The sequence below is a fragment of the Leuciscus leuciscus genome (assembly GCF_965113295.1).
Source record: "Leuciscus leuciscus genome assembly, chromosome: 9".
Lineage (NCBI taxonomy): Eukaryota > Metazoa > Chordata > Actinopteri > Cypriniformes > Leuciscidae > Leuciscus > Leuciscus leuciscus.
The window spans coordinates 8301020-8319770 of NC_138733.1; the positions used below are offsets into that span (position 1 = coordinate 8301020).

Here is an 18751-nt window from a genome sequence, read left to right on the forward strand (position 1 = left end):
CGCTTACGATGCGATGTGAACAGGGCCGTAGCTAGAGAATTCGGGGGGCCCCCTAAAAAATATATTCATGCGGGCCCCCTTCACCAATATCATATACTGTACAGTAGATGAGCATGGAGGCCCAAATATAACAGAAGATGGTGATGTTGTTGTAAAACCTTTATTTTAAAAGTTAAATGTTTATATAAAATTACAACTAATAAAAACTAACAAAAAGAAAGAAATAGTTGAATAATAAAACAAATTTTAAAAAAGTAACTGCAAAATAATGTTTTTCCCATCAGTCTGTTATAATTCATAAATCAAAAAGTAAAGAATGCAGTCAAATTTAAAAAATAAAATCATTTATTGTCTTATTTTTTAATAAAGATAATATGGAACTGGTAATATTATTAAATAAATCTAATAAATGTATTCATCCATTTTTCTTGATGTAATAAATACTTCATCAGCCGGCAGGTCAGGTGCATAATGCAATGCGTCGTGACTCATGTACCTTTTTTTAACTCTTATGTTAAAAAGAGAAATTTTGACCGCGCAATCTTTCGGCCTTTGAAAAAGTGAATGTTTGAACTCTGGTGTATGCTAAATGAAACCAGGCGAACGGGTGTATGAATGTGTCTACAGGTGTATCTAACCCTAACAACTAATGACCAACTTTATTTTTGCTATTGTACATACATTTTATTCTTCTAACTGTTTGTCTTTGGTTAGCACAGCTGGAGAAGAACAACAGGGAAGTTGGAAGACACAGTAGAGGAACTACAGAATAAATATGGAGAGAAAACAGCATTAAAAAGGATCAAGTCCATAGTGAAAAAAATCTGAAAAAAGAATATCAAACGTAGGAAAGATGTATAATTTACTTTGTTAGTAGTCAATATGTTTCTCAATCTTCAATTAGCTTTACTATAATGTTTACATGGTTTTGGTTGTGTATTTAATTGCTCATTTTTTAACAGATGGTGACGTTCAACAGCCTAACAACCTTCCACAACGACGCCAGCATAATATTTCTACATCATTCGGACAGCCATTAATTCAGAACCCTAATCAGCTTAACTTAACAATTGCCCAGAAGAATGGTGGGACAATAGTTACTACAATCATGGTAGAAAACACAATATATGGTGATGTTAACATCGGTGCGGTGAGTGTCTGATAATTTAAGAAACAGTTGCTTTTACAAACAAATAAGAAATTATTTGTGTATGTTATATATATTTATTTATGTATATTTTTGTTTTGTTTTTTAAAGTTAGTCCATAGGGTGTGGAACTTTGCACAACTATTTACACACATACTGTTTTTGACACCTAGTGATTGTGAACATTCCTTTTTTTTTTTCTTTTTTTTTTTTTTTCTTTTTTTTTCTTTTTTAATAATACATCTCTTTCATTTTGTGCCGGATGTTAAAAGATAAAGGTATTAGTTAATAACAATTAAAAACTTTAAATCAACATGAAGCCATAATATTAATCAATAAAATATGGTTAAATTACAGTACAATGACTTCCATAATATTTTATTTTATTTTATTTACAAAGTTGTGCGTCGTGAGTGAGACCTCGCAAAGATTACACCAATATTAGATTTCTTGTTGCGTGGTCGCACTATTTGCCAGAAGCTTAGTCATCAACATCTAAACTAAACATTATCATGGTTTAGTTGTATTTTAAAACACTTTCTTTTTTTTCATTTTTTTTCATTTTTCAGGTTGATATTTGTAGAAATAAGCAAAATACATTTATAAAAACAAGTTAATGGCCTTGTGTCAGAACACAACAGGTCTTTTTATTGTAACTTTGAAAAGTGTAATACAGTATTTGATTTTTACAAATACCTAAACCAATGGGCCTAAGCCGTTGACCCCTGAAGTTATGACTTCTGAAGGCCTCTCATGTGTAGATTCGCTCGTTTAAATTTTTTATTTTATTAGCTAAAATCATTGTCTGTATTCATAAAATATGTCCTCATGGGTGTAAAATGACCTCTGCCAATGATCTGACTTATCCTCGTAAGCGAAACATTTCTTATCTTTATTTACATGGGGCGGGTAAGTCCAAGGAGGCTTCCGTGTCGTTCCGCCATCTTGAAACACTATAATACCAGAGAGGGACGAAAAGCGCTAGCCTAACTCAACACGTTTCATCATCAACACTAGTATAGTCATCAGCACATTCAAAAGGACCATCAAAATAGTGTTACATTAAAACTGACAAAAATTGTAATTGTGAATTTAGTAATAATTATAACAAAAAGTTTACATTAAAATTGACTATGCGTCATAATTATGAGATGAAAAGTTTAAATGATGATGTACTAAAATTGAAATTATGATAAAGTAAATATTCCATAGTGAAATTTTCTGAATTCTATATAATTGTATTTGTGAAAATGTTTCAGTACTGAAACAGCATTTATGAGTTTTTACATATCTTCTGCTTGTTTCTGCAGTTCGTGTAGGCCTCTAAGCCTATAAATTACTAAAAATGATTATTGAATAACTTGAATTTTGTTGACAATGTAAAAAAAAATTGACTTTCCATACCGGGAGTTGAACCCGGGCAGCCTGGATGAAAACCAGGAATCCTAACCGCTAGACCATATGGGAGGCACTGCACGGTACAATATAATGCTGGATCATACTTATGCCGAGCCACAGGAGAAGGAATCCTCGTGGCCAAAAAGCAAAAATGTAATTTATCGGGATGTATATAAATATCGGGATAGCTTCTCCCAGGTGGAAAGAGCTAATGAAGGAGAAAGACTTTGAAAGGGAAGTTGTCTGCTTTCTTCTCGACGGGTGAGTCAAAGTTACGGTCTAAATTACAAGCTTTTTTCATTGCTTGCTTGTGTAAATCATTATATTGGCAGCATAACAGTAGAACATGTACAATTAAACTCGATGAAGTGCTATTGGAAGACATGTTGTCATAGATTCTTGACACATAACGGCTACCGCAGTTGCAACACGCAGTTGCAAAAAGCGAGGCGCTAGAGAGCACTATTTGTTTAAATGCAGAATACAATTTCACCGCTAGATGGGAGAAATTATTTTGGGAGAACTAACTTGTAGTAGGGTCTTTAAAAAAAAAAAAAAAAAATCTCCACAATTGAGGAGGTCAAAGGGCATGCTTCCTGCTATAGCTCTACCCAAAGTCTGTTCATGCGACCACCAGACAGATTTTAAACACCGGATTTAAACTTCTACATATATTTTGAGTAGATAACCGATAGTATATTCTCAGTAAAGGGTTTCACCTTGTGTGTTTCCACACTGATTAAGGATAGTTCGGGAGATACAAGTAAAAATGATCTTATACGATCTTATACTTATACTTTGAATTAAGACGAGTAAAATTAAATATTCGCTCAAGACAAACTTTACTTATCACACATCGCGTCTCTGAAATTGTGTGGTGATTTTCCAAATGATACAAACTAAGTCTAAATAAGAGCAACGTGGAGTCCTTGGATTTCTTAAAACAACATAACAACAACAACAACAACAAAAACATTGTGACAAACTTTGACAACATGTTTCATGTTGTATGGACAAAAATACTGTTTGAAATATTTTTTTATAAATAAGATCTAAGCATAATTTTTGCTTTTATTTAAATCTAAAGTTTTTGAACAGACGCCGTTTAGTAAAAAGAAGTCTTCTAAGAAGATAAATAGAAGATATGATTTTAATAAAACTTTAAAGATTTGATTTAAACAGTCTTTTAAATTTAAAATATCTAATTTATAAGGTTATGCTTTTAAATGAATTTAGTATAAAACTCTGGATGTACTCTGGAACGCAGACTAGATTTACTGTGACATTGCCCCCCCCGAGGCTCATCTGGTCAACTATTTGCTTTTTGGATTGTTTTTTATCGTTGCATAAAGAACTACTTCGCCTCTCTGGAAATGTAAGGTGTTTTTATTTATATATTTATTTAGCTAAAACTTTGTTTACATTTTTTAAATACATTTTAGTAACATATGTTATTATTCATTGGTTATATATTTATTAATAATTTAATTTAAAATAGAGATTTTTTAGAACCGCGTGTGTGCGCACACAACACAGCTTAGAAATTATATTAAATTATTTATTTTATAGTTTTCTGCGATGGTCGTGTTTAGGTGTACGGGATAGAATATGCAATATTCTATGGATTCTATTGAAAGCCCCCAACATAAAAATAGAAACCCCCGCATGGACAAACAATTATGATTGACTAAGTACAGTTTTTCAACCATCTAAAGTTTTTTGAACAGACATTGTTTAATAACAATGATACTTTAGGTTACCGTTAAACAAAATCATTAGAGTAATCTTTTAAAAGATAAATAGAAGATGCGTATGTATTCAAACTTTAAAGATTTTTAGGATTATATTTTGAAATAAATTTAGTATGAACAAAACTTTGTCTCTGGAAATGCGTTAGCAGACTAACATTACGTACGCTCTGACATGATGCACAGAGGCCCCTCTGAGTCAAAGAACGACAGACGGAGCTGAGAGAGAGAGAGAGAGAGAGAGAGAGAGAGAGAGAGAACCACTCTGTGATTTTATATTATATTATAAGCAATTTATTTATATACTTTTAAAGAACAGAATGTTTTTCAACTTTAGTTAAATTAGCAATATAATTATTTAAATTTATAAAGAACGGAATGTTTTATGTAATATAATTTTTATTCTTTTGTTTATCTAAAACAATTGGATCAATAAGATATTTATTTTATAAGCATTTCATTATATACTTTTATAAAGAACTGAATGGTTTTCAACTTTAGTTAAATTACCAAGATAACCATTTTATTTTATACACTTATAAAGAACGGGAGGTTTTATGTAATATGATTTTTATTGTTTTGTTTATCTAAAACTGAATTAAATGGTTTCAGTAGATTTTTAGTAAGATATTATTGTATATTATTTGTGTGAAATATAAAACATGATTAGGGCAACTCTCTTTTTCTCACTTTCACTGTTACCTCAGGAATGTGGAGGGGATCATGTCAGAGGACGCGCGCGCAAACACAAACCAACACACACACACACACACACACACACACACACTACTCTGGCTGGTGAGGCATTCAGGAAAAACAGTCTTTTTCTTCTCACTTTTCCAAAGGGGGACACAATGATCTGGAATGCGGAGGAGATGCTGACACATATCCTAACAGCGCCTTCAAACTTTCTGTCATACACATGATCTAGGGTTAAAAAGGTTAAATGGCAAAAGCTTCTGTCAAAATCACATGATCTAGGGCTAAAAAGGTTCAAATAGGGCAAAAGCTTCTGTCAAACCCACATGATCAAAGCAAGGTCAATAGGGCAAACCATAACAACATATGCCGGATAGACACCGGAAGGTCAACCTGTCAAAACACATGATCGAAGGGATAGGAAGGGGCAATAGGTCAAAACTAACTGTCAAAACCACATGATCGATGGATAGGAAGGGTCAATAGGTCAATCCATAACAATAGTGACCGGAAGGGCAACCGGAAAGGTCAACCGGAAGGTCAATGACAACCGGAAGCCATCAATCATTTTGACACATGGTGTCCCATATATACTACTGATGATTAATAGGACATTAAGTGTATGAGATGATTAATTAGACAGACAGTGGAGAACTGGGTCAGAGAACTAAACCAAAAACACTATGAAACATGGGCAACAGATCATCCATGTAACACCAGCGGTTTAGTCAAACATTTTCTGAAAAGACACGGTCGCTTTATATGACGAACAGATTGAAATTAGGCTAGGTTTTGAAGATGAACAAAAGTCTTACAGGTTTGGAACGACATTAGGGTGAGTAATTAATGACAGAATTTATGGCTGAACTTTCCCTTTAGTGTCTTTCTTGTTAACCAAGCTTTTCACCAAATTAACAAAATTAATCTAGATGATATAGTACTCTAATGAAAAACTCCATATATATTCTAGTTATTTTAGTGAATAAAGTTTTAAATAAGGCTATTTTTCTTACAAGACCACATTGCTTCACTTCAGAAGGCCTTTATTAACCCCCGCAGAGCCGTGTGGATGCACTTTGATGGACTTCAAAACATAAACAAAACATTTTTTTAAAGGGTAACTAAACCCCTGGTCAGAGTCTGACTCCACCCACTGGCAATATTTGAAAAATGCTGGAAAAGTAGGCAGAGCCCAGTGGAGAGGGGGCGTGCATCTGAGACGCGTCTCTCTGTAGGCAAGGGCGTGGTTAGCTGGTTCCCTCTGACGTCACCGGCCACCACAACTTCCAATAGGAAAATTCAACTGCAGTAGCCACCGTTTAACCTGAAGAGGGCAGCACTCAGACGTTTTTACACCATATATTGTAGAATTAAAACACTTTAAACCCAAATGTCAAAAAAATTACTTGAATCAATGAACAGCACTAATAAAGCCCCAGTCTTACAGATCATTAACTAAAAAAATTGTTACCCTTTAATATATCTCTGATTGTATTAGTCTGAAAGAAGAATGTATTTGACATGAAAACGAATGTTGATCACTTGAAACATTTTTTCATGTGAGTGTGAAGGCTTGATGAATGTTTAAATGTCTTCTCACACTGAGTACAGTATTACGGCTTCTCTTCAGTATGAATTGTTTCAGGTATCCAGACTGAGTGAAACTCAATATGAGCACTTGTAAAGTCTTTCTCCAGTGTGAATTCTTTGGTGCAGTTTCAGATGGTCAACTCTAGTAAAGCTTTTCCCACATTTAAAGCACACATGTTCTTTCACTCCATTATGTGAATGGACTTTCAAGTGTCATTTTAGATTTGATGACGAATTCAAATATTTACCACACTGAACACAGTTAAATGGCTTTTCCCCAGAGTGAACGCTCAGATGAACACTGAGACCTGTTGCATCTTTGACACTGAGTACAGTATTATGGCTTCTCTCCATTATGTACTCGCTCGTGTGATTTCAGGTGTTCAGAATGAGTGAAACTCTTGTCACAATGGCCCTCATTTATCATTCTTGCGTAGAAACGGGCGTATATGTTGGCGTAAGATTATGCTTACACTCCTCTCACCGCCTGATTTATGAAGCTGTGCGTACCTTTGAAATCCAGGTGTACGCAATACCTGCCTTTGATAAATGCAGCGGCTGAAAACGATCGTCATTAGAATAACACGCCCCTATATATTCAAGTCTCCGCTTCCCCCACGCCCTCATTTTACGCCATAGACACACGGAAGACGGCAAAGAAGAGAAACTTGGATGAGCAAATGACCCATCACAATGCATTATTTTACAGCACGTGTTTTGAAACAATTAGCATTTAATTTCGTATCACGTCACATGTATTGGGGTGTACAATAGTGATGATGATGTGATGTGGAGTACCATTCATTCACATTAATAATTGCATGACAATTTGTAATATTCTTCTTCTTATTATTATGTTTTTTATTATTAATGACGCTTATTGTTATTTAGAAGAAGAATGTCGTTATTATTTGTATTATTATTATTACAGTATTATTTAAAAGAAGAAGAATGTCATTTTTATTATTTTGTCAGTCTGAATTATGTTTTGGTCATTGAAAGCCTTTCATTACTGAACCCAGTCCATGCGCACCTGCCGGGCCTAACCATCGTTTCAAAGAATAGTACGACGGCGAGCGCGTCGAGTATAGAGTATTACCAACGCATTCTCATCCTAGGGCGTCATATTTGGGGAGGTGCGCGCGCAGTCTGCGGAGACTCGCGCTGCGGAGCCAGGCGAAAGTATAAACAAGGCTTGAAACGTCAGGTAAACCGCTCAGGCTCGCAACTGAAGGAATACATATGCCTACAAATCAAATGCTTTGGTAAAGTCACACAAATTAAACATTGAAGTCCATGTTGCACAAAAATAAACACTGAAGTTTATAATTACTATATTGTTTTTTACAGTGGGTCATAATATATCATATCTTTTAGTTTGTCAGTGCGTTTTGTGGTGTTAGGAATTGTTTTTCTGCGCATTTCCACACTAACTCAAAACGTGCGTACACCACCTCCTGAGCTGGCGTAGGATTTGAGCGTGCCAACGTCCATATTGATAAATCTCAAAGTCACCGTGGTTTTGGGTGTACGCCAGGTGTACGCTGGAAATTTGGTGTACGCACTTTTGATAAATGAGGGCCATTATGAGCACTTGTAAGGCTTTTCTCCAGTATGAATTATTTGGTGCTGTTTCAGATATTTAGCTGCAATAAAGCTCTTCCCACATTTATGATGTCTCTCGAGGAAAAAACAATATCGCGCTCGCGCAGCTCATATTCTCATGGGCGGGCCAAATTCTTTTTGCAGGCAAAGAAGAGAAAGGGGAGGTGACCTTTCCCCTTATGATGACATAAAGGGAAGATTTCTAGATTCGCCCGTCTGAGCTTTCATTTTCTCAAAACTGACCCAGGGCTTGGATTAAACTTTACACCCATCAAAACGTCTAGCCACTGGGGGCAGGGGCGGACTTTACCATTAGGCAAAGGTCGGCAATTGCCTTGGGCCCCGAGCTACCTAGGGGCCCCCAAAATGCCCTATTAACTTATGCTTAATTATTTATTATTATTATTTTTTTTTTTTTATTATATATTTCTAAAACTCCGTTTGCGAAAAATGGCATCAAATCATTAGTGTCGTGTCGCAGACAGGAGGGGGCCCCCCGCCTCACTACATTGGACTATTCCATTATCTCATTTACTGCGCATCTGCGAAAGTGACAAGGCTGTGCCAAAAAACTGACGGAGAAAAATAAGTGATTGACAGACAGAGTGTACAGAGTGACAGACAGAGTGTACAGAGTAGTAGACAGAGTAAAAATGAAGCGAAGCTAGCTACCCAAGCGGTGCCGAAAAAAGGAGGAAGCGGGAGGAAAGCAAAAAGTCCGTAAAGGTGCGCGGCGCGAAAGTTAAACAACACGCAGTAACAGGAGGACTGGGAAATACACAAACAGAGCAAGACGAGTCTAAACGCGAAAATTTTAAGTTTTCGAAGTTACCCAAGCGGCTCAAATAAAAGAAAAAAGTGAAAAGACGCTGATAAGTATTTGGGAACGCTGCCAAAGATGACAAACTTTTTTACGGCTACTGTTGGGGATACAGATCAGGAACAACAACGTCCAACGCACAGAAAAATCGTGAAGCAAAGAGGACACGGAGATTGACAGACAAAACTGAGCAGTTCACTTAGGAATCATGATATTTAAAAAAATCTCAGCTCTCAGATTCTGTCAATTCTATTACGAAATTCAAACAATAAATACCGTTTTGCCATTTTAATGTGACGTGACACTGATTCCTATAGCGGCACGTGAACTGATCATCTCTAGCTAATAGTAAATAAACACGAATTAACAATGTTGAAAGATACAGTATAACTTACCGAAATGTATATTCCTCATTCATAATATCGATCAATAAGTGTTTTTCAACCGCGGAAAGAGGTAAAACAGCTGGAGAACAATCGTCACATACCATTTACCTCAGGAAAGCCATTTAATTGGCTAGAAAAAAAAAAGAGCTACAGAGAGAATTTGGCTAAATATGTGTATATTACTTATTTTAACCTTAAATTATACCAGCTGATAGGGCTTTTTTTTTCTTGAGAAAAAGTAACGCCTATCTTGTGAAACGTTACCTAATATTTATCCAAATGAGTAAATATTGAATCAAATCACAAGAATTGAATCGAAATGGTGAAATTTGTCAAGCAAAAAAAAAACAAAACAAAAAACCTTTACTTCCCCGTAGATTAGCTTTACCTGCCTATCCACCATTCAGTCGGTACATATTTTTTTCGTTCTCTTTTAAAGATTGGATGGGGAGGGGCCCATAGCCTACCTACCTTCGCCTTGGGCCCCCGATTTGCTAAATCCGCCACTGACTGGGGGACCAGGCTATGGAAACTCATATTAAGGTTTAAAAAACCTCATAAAGTGAAATTTTCATGCAATGGGACCTTTAATAACATTTTCAAAATGAGTGAATGGAATGTTCCTTTAATGTTCACATTAACCAAGAAAAAAACGTTCTTAATACATAAAAAACTGGATGTTTTCAACGTAAAAAATAAATAAAAAAAATAACGTTTTAATAACATTTTCAAAATGAATTAATGGAATGTTCCTTTAACGTTCACCAAGGTTTTAATAACATTTTCAAAATGAATGACATATCTATCACAGTGTTAATATAGAATGATAAAAAAATAATAATTTATGTGACTAAAACTATATAACTCATTCTGTGTTCATTAAATAGATCAAACAAGACAAGATGTTGTTTCTGTTTTATTTCTCATAATATGTATTATCAGAACAATTTAGTACACTTAGTAAATATGAAAATGACATTAATATATCTAATTCTAGAAAGAACTAATTATAGCACACAATTCACCCCGAAAAAAAAATTCTTTATTTACACTGTAACACATGTCCTAACCAGAAATTATGCAAATAATTTGTCTGTCCAAACTAGACGCGACGCGACTGCGAGATGAGTCAAAATCAATCAAAACCCACAGCCAATCAGAACAGCGTGTGGGCGGAGTCTCATGTCATCTTGACGGCACTAGCAAGAAAATGGATAAGCTACATAATCAAATTCACAAATATTACACCATTTAAACATTATTCAAATACATAGGCTTCTGAGTTACTAAAACAATATTTGTCAAATAATACACTTGTTTGTTCACAGTTTGAACGTTTTTGTTTCCATTTGTTTAATTTCAAGATCTGAGGTGAATTATCCATTGTTGCTACAAAGCTGGAGCACTAAATGATATTCAAAGTCACATTACACGCTTTTAAATAAAGCACATAAACAGTACCTGAGATTATTATTGCCACACTTTGTATTTGTTGTTCCAGCGGCGACGTCGCAGAAATATAGAAAACATTTCTAAAATAGAATAGTCGCGTGTCGCTGTTTAGGACAAAAACTCTGATTAACATGGAAAAGATACCTTTTAACGCGTGTCGTGTGTAGTTAGGACATGGTGTAAGAGTTATTGACTGTTGAGTGGAAAAACTCCATATTTTATATCACAGTGTTTACTATTTGACATGAAAACAAATGTCGCTCACAAATTTTTTTAATATGAGTAAAACTCTTCTCACACTGAGTACAGTGATACGGCTTCTCTCCAGTATGAAGTCGCTCGTGTGATTTCAGGTTTCCAGAATGAGTGAAACTCTTGTCACAATATGAGCACTTGTAAGGTTTTTCTCCAGTATGAATTCTTTGGTGCCGTTTCAGATTGCCAGCTCTAGTAAAGCTCTTCCCACAGTCAAAGCACACAATCTCTCACTTTATTATGTTTTCTGGTGCAGATTAAAACTGTTCAGCCATAAAAAACTCTTTTCACAGAGAGAACACGCATAAGGCTCTCATCTGAATGAATTTTCAGGTGTAGTTTTAGCTGTGATGATGAATTAAAATCTTTACCACACTGATCACAGTTAAATTGTTTTTCTACAGAGTGAAAACAGAGATGCATTTTTAAACCTGTTGCATCTCTGAAACTCTTCTCACACTGAGTGCAGTCATACGGCTTCTCTCCCGTATGAATTCGCTCATGCTTTTTCAGGTTTCCAGACTGAGCGAAACTCTTGTCACAATATGAGCACTTGTAAGGTCTTTCTCCAGTATGAATTCTTCGGTGCAGTTTCAGATGGTCAGGTCTAGTAAAGCTCTTCCCACAGTCACAACACACATGTTCTTTCACTTCATAATGTATTTTCTGGTGCCGTTTAAAACTCTTTATCCGTGGAAAACTCTTTCCACAGAGAGAACACACATAAGGCTTCTCATCTGAATGAACATTGAGGTGTTCTATTAGACCTGATGACGAATTAAAACTTTTACCGCACTGATCACACTTGAATGGTTTTTCTCCGGAGTGAATGTGCCGATGAATTTTTAAAACTGTTGCATCTCTGAAACTCTTTCCACACTGAGTGCATGGATACGGTTTCTCTCCAGTGTGAATTTTTATGTGCTTATTAAGGTTTCCTTTATTCTGGAAACTCTTTCCACACTGAGAGCAGGAGTGCAGCTTATTGGCTTTTGTTCCTTGAGTTTGTAAGTCACAGTGTTTCTTCACATCATTTAGTTTCTGTCTTTGCTCCGTCACTTCCATCTGGACTAAAATAAATGTATTAATCAGTTAGAATCAGTTCAATGAGGTTAAATGTGAAAATTAAAAACACATAGCAGAAAACAAGACACCTGTCTGTGTATTAAGTATCAGTGACACTTTACAATAAGGTTTCCTTAGCTAACTCATGTAGTTAACATGAACTAACAATGAATACTTCTGCAGCATTTATTAATCTTAGTTGTTATAATTTCAACATTTACTAATACATTATTCAAATCAAAAGTTGTATTTGTTAAAGGGTTGGTATAATGGCACTTTTTACAAGATGTAAAATAAGTCTCTGTTGTCCCCAGAGTGTGTGTGTGTTTTGTATGAGTCTGTTGAGTTTTAGCTCAAAATACCCCACAGATAAGTTTTATAGCATGTTAAAATTGTCCCTTTTTGAGGGTGAGCAAAAAAACGTTGTTTTGTGTGTCCCTTTAAATGCAAATGAGCTGCTGCTCCCGGCGCAGAGGGCGGAGCTACAACACCTTGTGTGTGTTAGCAGCTCCAATTTCCTCACATAGACACGCACTGAAATGTCAGAAACTGTTCTGCCTTTTATGTTTAAAAACTGGAGTGGGACAATAATGGAGAGATTTAAGAAGAAGTGACAACATGAAAATTGCAACAGGACGTTTCTGAATGGTTAATTGATGAATTTATGTAGCTGATGTTAAGTTAACTATCTTCAAGTCTTTGATTAGCATATTCTGTCATGATAATCTATAAATTGCTCATGTGGGAACTGTTGTAAGATGCCATGCTATTGCATTTGTAAATGTAAAAAGATGGATGTGACAGCTTGAGCAGACTCACAAATGTGCTCGACTACAAAAACTCTTCCTCTTCTCAACATGGACTGCATGTTCCTAGGGGCGGGGTTTATGTAAATGTAAGGGTTTGTGATGTCACTAACCCGGGAGGAAGCTTGTGTAGTCTCAATGAGACCTTATTGTAAAGTGTTACCAAAGTATCTTTGATGTGCAAAGGTCAGTTCTGTCATTCACTTGTTAATACGATTACAAATGGGTTATGATTATTTAGACGCAGTTCTCTATAATTTGTCATCCATTTACTAATTATTATTCCACAGCTACGAAAGCAGTCAACAATGAAGAATTAAGAATGGACACCAACCTATTTGTTCCTCAGTATCTTCATGTTTTATTCTGGATGGTTCTGGATCACTCATGTCTTCAATCTCCTCTTTAATAAACTCCATCTTTAACAGTCACACAGATTTCAGCTGCTACTCCTGGAGTTTGTCCTTCTCTTGTAGGATGATGGGAATATTCCCAGTATGTATTGGTGAATTGTTGTGGGAGGGGCTTCACTGTGAACAATCAAAAATCAAAGATAAGTAACTGAATTCATAATGGATTACTTTAACAGCAAAACACATATTGTGCTTCAAAAATATTTAGTTCAAATATAAAGCATTTTGATTGTTACATATTAGTAGTGTACTAAACAGCTCTAGGTTGCTCGTTTTTATGTAACCCAGGATATTATAAGCATGAAATAAGCATAAGTAACAATTCTTCTAAAAATTGTGAAATAATTTCAAAAAAGTTCTGATATTAGAACAAACATTTTTAGGTCACAAAGTTGTTTTGAATCAATGCAATAATAAAGGTGGGGACTTCAAGTTATGCGCCTTCCGCCATTGCCTCAGGTGCTCCTCGTCTTATCGTAAAGTACACCACAACATTCCGATCGCTTTACATTGTGTTCGTAACACCGTTGGTTACATTTTTCTATCCTCTTAATCCAATTGTTATGGCAGCCCCTAACTGAGCATATAATACTTGACATATTTTACTGTTACAACTATATAATTACGTCTAGAAACTAGCATAGGTCCTTTCAGCCAGAAGTTGAAGTCCCTCTCAGCCGGAAGTAAGATGACAAAACGAACGTAATGGCGTCACCCTTGTTGTCATGGAAAATAAGGTGAATAGAGAGGCTCTCGCGGGGGGCGTCATCAAGATGGCGTCGGTGTAGGTCACATTTTCTTGGCTCTTTCCTGAATTTTGTTCAAAACTTGATTTTTCTTCCCCTTTAAAGACTCTTTTGCCCTCAATGCGCTGATTTTAATTTTGTTCACGCTCCCCATACATCAAAGATACTGTGTTTTGCGAATTCCTAATTTTGTTTTCCCTCAATGACCATTAACGATAGGCTGCACAACACGTGGATTTGAGCTCTCCTGTGTGGCGTCATGATGGAGGTGGACGATATCCCGGAATCTGAAAGTGTTAAACGTACATGCATAATTATTCTAAAACTGGCCATGATCTGGATTCATTGGATGTGTGTCTTCCCGAGTCTCCAGCGGCAAGCCCTTTACCGAAAATGTGACGCCCGATTACTTTATGGAGAAACTTCTGGAGATCGAGAAATCGGTTGCATCCAATTCCACCCTCATCTCCGATCTCACAACATGGGTTGACGCCATTGATAAAAAATCAGAGAATACAGCTGTTAAATCTTTTAAAATGGACTCCCAGCTGTCTTCGCTGGCTGCAGAAAACAAACGCTTATGGGATAAAGTGGATGAGCTGGATGCCTACAAGAGGCGTTGGAATCTGAGGATTTCGGGTGTGCTGGAGGAAGATGGGGAGATTGTCAAGATGGTAATAATGGACATTTTTCTTCAGGTGTCACCAGGCTTAGCAGATGTTCTGCAGTCTTCGATTGATGTTGCGCACAGGCTTGGCCCTAAACTGGGCAATACACGCCCTCGCACGATAATTGTACAATTTCTCTCTCGATCTCACCGCGATCGTATCTGGGCTGATGCAAGAAGATCAGAAGTGCTCAAACAGAAAAAGATTAGGATCTCAGAGGACCTGACGCAGAGGACGAAGGAAGCATGGAACAAGCTGTGGCCTTTGGTGGAGAAAGCCCGAAAGGAGGGTCGCCGTGCTGGCTTCAGGGGGCCAAATGCTATCGTGGATGGAAGGAGGATTTCTGCGGACGATGTCTGATTTTTTTAGGACGCTGGAGGTTGAAATCAAATGCCAGGGATGTTCAGTGCCATTTTGACTGAAGTACTTTTGATTGGTGAAATAATTATTGACATTCGCAAAAAACTGACAAATATGTAAGAGCATTAATATGTTAAGGTAAGCAAAGGAGGGGACATAACAGATAGCCTAAACTGTTACTGTTATTGAGTTTCAAGTTTTGCACTTTAATTGTATTCTGTATTACATTTCATAACTTTGTTACGATTGTAGTTGTATAGTACTTTTTATTTTATTTTTCTTGTTTTGTTACTGTTCATATGCCGGTTAAACTGTCTTGTTTTTCTCTAAATGTACGGGGTATTCGTGATTTATCTAAACGCAAGGCTTTATTTTTATTTTGTACGTCACAGAAAAGGGATGTTTCTTTTTTTCAAGAAACACATTCTTGTTATGAAGATGAAACCTTTTGGCGCAATCAGTAGGGAAGTAAGGTTTTATTTTGTCATGGTACTAATCACTCCGCTGGAGTTTTGGTAATTTTAGTGGCTCGATTCTGCAGTCCTTTTCTTCGGCCGGGGGTAGATGGATTATTGCTGTCATTCTTCTAGGGGATTTTTTCTTTATCTTGGCTAATGTTTATGGTTAATAATCATACACAAAATAGTTTATTTTTTCAGGGTCTGTCTTCTAAAATTCTTGATTTAAAATGTAAATATCCATCTGCTGCAGTAATAGTTGGAGGAGATTTTAATGAAGCTCCTGACCCATGTCTGGATAGATTTCCCCCAAAACGAGAGTCATGCAGATGTAACACTATTATTAATGATTTTTGTAGTAACCTTTCTCTTTTGGATGCTTACAGGTTTATGCATAGATAAAGATTGTTCATATACTTGGTTTAGTAAAGATCTCTCGAGAAAATTGCGTATAGATTACTGGCTTACATCAGACTTTATGTCTCCTTTTATTAAGTCCAGCAGTATCTGTCCTGCTCCCCTCACAGATCATGCTTTTATCTATCTTATTTTATCTGATTCTGGTACTGGTTGTCACAGAAACCCTGGATATTGGAAACTAAATTGTTCTCTACTACAGATTCCCTCTTATTGTTTAGGTATTAAGGGCATTGAAGAATTTAAAGCAAAACCTGGTGTTTCAATATCTTCTAATTGGGAAATGTTTAAATACGAGTGTAGAAAATTCTCTATTCGATTTAATAAAAAGTTAGCAAAGGCAAAATCTTTAAAGTGAGTCTATATTAAATTAAATTAATAAAATTTGAGGCAAGCAACAGACAAGTGAAGATGATAAAGTAAAACTGCACAACCTTAAAGAAGAATTAAATAACTTTTATGCAGAAAAGGCTAAGGCTGCCTTTATTAGATCCAGAGTAAAGTGGCTAGAATTCGGAGGAAAAAAATTCAGCATATTTTTTTAATTTAGAAAAGAAAAGAGGGAAATCTAAGAAAATATTTTCTCAAAATATTGAGGACAATTTGAGTATCTCATTTTGTTTCCAATTTTTATTCACAGCTTTATTCTTCTTCATTTAAACCTCAGTTTGCTGATAGTTTTTTTGAGAGGGTTCAAGTATTCACACCTATTATAAGTGATGGAAATCGGTCATCTTGTGAGATGGATTTGAATATGGAAGAGTTGGACATGATTATCCAGAAAGCCCCCCTCAATAAAAGCCCTGGTCCAGATGGACTGCCTTTTGAATTTTAAAGGACTTTTTGGCAAGACATAAAAAAGCTTGTTTTGGAAGTTTTTAAAGACTGTATAAAGAAAGGTGAATTAACTGAGTCCATGAAGCAGGGCTTGATCACTTTAATCCCAAAGCCTAACAAAGATTCTTCATATTTAGATAATTGGCGCCCAATTACTTTACTTAATTCAGATTATAAATTGTTAGCTTCCCTTTATGCAAATAGATTGAAACTATGCTTAGATGAAATTGTCTCAGTTTCCCAATCTGGCTTTATGAAAGGTAGGCATATAGCAAATAACATTCGGCTTGTTTTAGATATTTTAGATTATAATGAATTGATCAACGATAGTGCAATCATTTTATTTTTAGACTTTTATAAGGCCTTTGACACGGTCCAGCATGAGTTTATGTTTGAATCTTTACGCAAATTTGGTTTTTGGCTCTTCCTTTATTAGAATAGTTCAGACTTTTTACAAAAAGATTAACAGCAATGTATCTTTGGTGAATGGTGTTTCTCCCCGGTTTACAATTAGCAGGGGCATCAGACAAGGGTGTCCTTTTTCACCATTTTTGTTTTTATTAGTCACAGAGTTTCTTAATATTTGTATTACTCGCTGTGTAGATGTTCAGGGTATTGTTGTAGCTGAACACACTTTTCTAATTAGTCAACTGGCGGATGACACCTGTCTGTTTTTAAAAGATGAGAAACAGGTTCCTGTTATTTTGGAAGCTTTAAAAACATTTTCTAATGCTTCTGGTCTCACTGTTAATCGAAATAAGTGAAATTATACATATTCACAGTCTTGAAAAAGGTCATATAGAAGGTATTGAGGTCAAAAGTTCTGTTAGATATTTAGGCATTTTAATAAGTAAATCACCCAAAGATAGAATTTTAGATAATTTTTCACAACGGACAAAAAAATGTAATGTCTTCAATTGCTGGCTACAAAGAAATGTAACTATCTATTGGCGCTTTTCCACTGCATGGTACGGCTCGGTACGGTTCGACTCGGCGCGGAACGGTTCGGCTCGCTTCGCTTTTCCACTGCGTGGTACGACTCGACTCGGTACGGTTCGGTTCGCTTTAGCTCGGTTGCTTTTCCACTGCAGTTAGTACCGCTTCAAAGGGGGTGGGACTGATCGTTATAGTTGCCGCCTCTACTGCCATGACATCATCATAAACGCGCCACATTTCAAACGCACAACACAGGAACAATGGAGCCTATCGAGGGGATGGCGTTCCTGATTTTTTCAAGCAAGTACTTTAAAAACAGGTGCTACAGCGTTGGCTGTTGTCTACTGGCTATTTAAATCTAGCAGGTTTAGTGTCTCTTGTCGCAAATACAATGACGCTGGTAGTGACGATTCTGTCTGACCAATCAGTGATCTGCAGTGTTTTCACGTCACATTTTAGTATCGTTCAAATAAAACTGAGTATGTTAAAAGGAAGACTCTGATAAGAAATACTTTGGAGGGAGGTGTGAATGCTTTGGACTTCAGTACTCTCAATCAGGTTTTCAAGATCGGCTGGAGTAAACGCTGCCTGAATGCTGATCCTAATTTGTTATGGTTTCACATACCTAAATTTATCTTTGAAAAATGTGGGGGGTTACATTTATTATTGTCTTGCCATTTTAAACGCAACAAACTTCTGTTCAAGCTTGCTAATTTTCATAAGCAAGCCTTTGAGGCCTGTAAGCTTGCCTTTTGCCACATTTTTTCCCCTCATAGGAGTATTATATGGAACAATCAGAATGTGCTGCGTGGAAAAAAAAATCTCTCTTTATTAAGGATTGGGTTGACAAAGGTGTTATTTTTGTTTTGGATTTGTTGAAGAAGGATGGCAGCTTTTATTCCTACAATGAACTTATCAACCTTTTTGGAGTGGATTCCTCACCTA

General features: G+C 36.1%; 1 protein-coding gene across 2 annotated transcripts in view; it reads right to left on the reverse strand.

Annotated features, from left to right (window-relative positions):
- The window catches only part of LOC309506326 (uncharacterized protein), a 231390-nt gene that overhangs the window by 130837 nt on the left and 81802 nt on the right, over positions 1–18751 (reverse strand). The gene's annotated exons all lie outside the window — the stretch shown is intronic.